This window comes from Homarus americanus, unplaced genomic scaffold (genome assembly GCF_018991925.1).
Source record: "Homarus americanus isolate GMGI-L3 unplaced genomic scaffold, GMGI_Hamer_2.0 scaffold56241, whole genome shotgun sequence".
Taxonomy (NCBI): Eukaryota; Metazoa; Arthropoda; class Malacostraca; order Decapoda; family Nephropidae; genus Homarus; species Homarus americanus.
In genome coordinates, this window is record NW_024740202.1 from 3,314,393 (window position 1) to 3,318,407 (window position 4,015).

Genomic DNA, 4,015 nt, shown 5'->3' on the forward strand with positions numbered 1-4,015 from the left:
TACTGTACCGCGTATTAGCGGTGTGAGGGAGAGGCCATGAGCGGCCTCTCGTGGAGGGAGTGTGTAGTGGACTAAGGTAACAGGAGTTTTCATTTTATAAACACTTTTATTACACTACACTTGTTCTTAATAGCATGTCTGTTTTTCTGGTTAGATCCAGTATCAAAGTCAATTTTAGTTTCAAAAGAACTAACCAGCTTGGCACACTATGAGGAGGACGGGGTTTGTGAACAAAACCTCACCACATGGCCGAGCGCACAAGGGTATAGGCCTTGCCTCGCGGGCACCTACACCTCACAACGACACAGTGCTCAACACACGGTAGTTCACTTGTTATACAGGCAACATATTTGCAGTTGTTGACCTATCCCCACCCTACTGGGTGGTGTTGTGTTATTTCGAAGTCAAGTGTGAAGCCGACCCTGTTGTTCTCAGGGTGGACTGATTAGCACCTCCTTGTCAGGAGATGGCGGTCAGTACCCAGTGGTGCTTATCTCACTGGCGGGTCACGGCTCTCACTGGTACTGTCTAGTACTGAATTCACTGGCAAACACTGTTCTTAACTGTTCAACACTGGTTCCACTTCCCGAAACAATGTCACTTTTGATTATGTTGATATCCCGTGGTGAGGATGGGTCAGGAGAGGACTTGGGGAATGGGCCGAACATTGGCCAGGGTGAGAGCTGCTCAGCAGGAGCAGCGCCTAAATAGGTCTTGACCCACCGGTGGTCAGGTCATCAGTGTTGAGGAAGGAGGTACTGGCTGTGTCTTTCCCAAGGTCGCTCAGTGGTGGGCGGTGTACTCCCCTCACCTGATCGGTTGTCAATGCCGCGAGTGGAAGCTACCTCCTTCTGGTGCGTCATAGATGATGCATAGTTAGCGTTGTTTAATGACGTGTTTATGAGTCAGTCACGGCGTCGCTAAAGACGTGTTAGTTGGGTTGTTTAATGACGTGTTTATGCATCAGTCACTGCATCACTGAAGACGTTGGAGTTGGCGTTGTTTAATGACGTGTGCATGCGTCAGTTGCGGCTTCACTGTAGACGTTGAAGAACTGTCCACTGCTTTCACGAGACGTTGCTCACTGTTGTTCATGTGTATACTGATCACTTGTTACTCAGAACTCAGTAGGGATAAATCAGGTATGAGCTGTCTTGGTATGGGCCTGTGTTGAACGTTGAAGTGAACGTTCGTCGTTTTTATAAGAAGTCGGGGAAGACCAGTGTCAGTCCCAGACCGACATAGGGTAGCTACACCACTACCAACACGCGACAACGCTGTTACAGCCTCATTAATAGCGGCGTTAACCAGCGGAAGTGTTATCAATTTCGGCGAGAGTTAGGTCAGTCAAGTTAGCGTTAGACATTGATGCGGGTGTTTGTTCAAATGTACTTTCATTGGCATCCTATCAAGAGTTACAACGTAGATCCCTCACCAAGAATTTTCATTCGACCTACTGACACCGATCTCTCAGGAGTTTTCGGTACTCAGCTGGACATAATAGGTACATGTCTGTACCATTGCTCTCTAAGAGGGTGAATGTGTTGTCCAACGCTCCACTACGAGGACGATGTTCTGAGTCAAAGTGGTCCAAACCCCACAGACTCACTTCCCCAGCATGATAATAGCAGCATAATAATAATAATAATAAACAGTTTATTAATAAAGTTGCAGCCGGTGGCTGAAAACATACAAACATTCCAAACTCAGGAGAAAAAAATATTAATCCTTTGAGAATCTCTGAGTGTGAGGGAGTGTTGGGGGCCGGGTGATGGGGTGATGGAGAGTTGTTGGGGCCGGGTGTTGGAGGTTGTTGGGGCCGGGTGATGGGGTGATGGAGGATTATTGGGGAAGGTGATGGGGTGGAGGATTGGGGGCCGGTGATGGGGTGTTGGGGGCCGGGTGTTGGAAGATGTTGGGGCCGGTGTTGGAAGATGTTGTTAGGGGCCGGGTGTTGGAGGTGTTGGGGCCGGGTGTTGGAGGATTGTTGGGGGCTGGGTGATGGGGTGATGGAGGATTGTTGGGGGCCGGATGGGGTGTTGGAGGATTGTTGGGGCCGGGTGATGGGGTGTTGGATTTTGGGGCCGGGTGTTGGAGGTTGTTGGGGGATGATGGGGTGATGGAGGAGGAGGATTGTTGGGGGCCGGGTGATGGGTGTTGGAGGATTGTTGAGGCCGGGTGTTGGAGGATTGTTGGGGCCGGGTGATGGGGTGGAGAGGTGTTGGGGCGGGTGATGGGGTGTTGGAGGATTGTTGGGGGCGGGTGATGGGGTGTTGGGGGGCCGGGTGTTGGAGATTGTTGGGGCCGGGTGTTGGAAGATTGTTGGGGGCGGGGTGATGGGGTGTGGGGCCAGTGTTGGAGGATTGTTGGGGGCCGGGTGTTGGAGGATTGTTGGGGGCCGGGTGATGGGATGTTGGAGGATGATTGGGTGATGGGATGTTGGAGGATTGTTGGGGCCGGGTGATGGGGTGTTGGGGCCGGGTGATGGGGGCCTGGTTTGGGATAAATGTGTGGTGAAATTCAACTCAAATACCAATACACAGCCTTATTAAAACAGCATTCACAGCTTTATTAAAACAGCATTCACAGCCTTATTAAAACAGCATTCACGCCTTATTAAAACAGCATTCACAGCCTTATTAAGCAACATTAAAAGCATTAAACAGCATTCACAGCCTTATTAAAACAGCATTCTGGCCTTATTAAAACAGCATTCACAGCCTTATTAAAAACCAACTTACTCTTCAGAAATCATATACGCTAAAAACCCATCATGTGTAGCGTTATAGAAAACAAGAATATACGCAGCCTTTGAGACCATTTACGCAGTTCTAAAACGCCCTTCTCAACAGCGTCGAAAACCTGATATCGTATACAAAAAGGGACTCAATATACGCAGTCCTGTAAACTCAATATACGCAGTCCTGTAAACTCAATATACGCAGTCCTGTAAACTCAATATACGCAGTCCCATGAAGTGAATATAGAGAGCCCCGTAAACACAATATACGCATCATAGAGAGCTCCGTAAGCTCCAACATACTCAGCAGAGCCTCGTAAGCCCCAACATACGCAGCATAGAGCCTCGTAAGCCCCAACATACGCAGCATAGAGCCCTTGCCGTAAGCCCCAACATACGCATCATAGAGAGCCTCGTAAACCCACTCACTCTACGCAGCTAACATGATAGATAGTATACATGAGAGAGGAGAGAAGAGAGAGCAGCTCCCAGCAGCCGAGGAACAAACAGCTCCCCATGATGGTGGTGGGGTAAACTGGAGGCTCACCCAATGGCTGCCTCTGGCCTGGCCTCTGCTCTCCCTCTCCCTCCTCCACCACCACCTAACCCAATTGGCTAAATGCAACGGGTAAATTTCTGTCGAGTAAATGGTACAAATTCGCCGATGAATGTCCAAATACCAGGCGGAAAAGTTGGCTTGTCACAAAACAATTATTTTGTACCCACCCTGGCTGGCACTCAATGAATTTGGCTTTGTAAATAGTTGGTTGTGTGTGTGTGTGTGTGTGTGTGTGTGTGTATTATGTGCCAATGGTTTCCTCCCCCCAAAATACCGGGCGTCTTGTGATGGGCACTGTAAACAAGTGGTTGAAGCGTCTAGTGGTTGTGACCAGCGAGCTTGGTGATAAGGCTTATGAGCAATACGAAAGTAACTTTGTTGATAAACGAGGTTGTCTTTAATACCATACTGCCTAAAAACAGCACCCATTTCTTTTACTACTCTCACCACCACGAGGTCAGACGTACGATTAATCTCCCATAGGCAGTACAGAAAAGCTTATCAATTGAAGAGAGTGTCATTTTAAGTGAAGTTTAACACATATACCAACAACATTCAAAGTCTTTTAAGTTTAGTTCACACTGTAGTACATGAAGAATGAATCAACGTAGGTGTGGGTATGGATCGGAGAGGGTTTTTGCGTTGTTGTACGATAGTTTTTCCCCCTCAGTGTAGAGCGAACCACAACCCAAAGTAACCATCAGTATCAGTCGGGA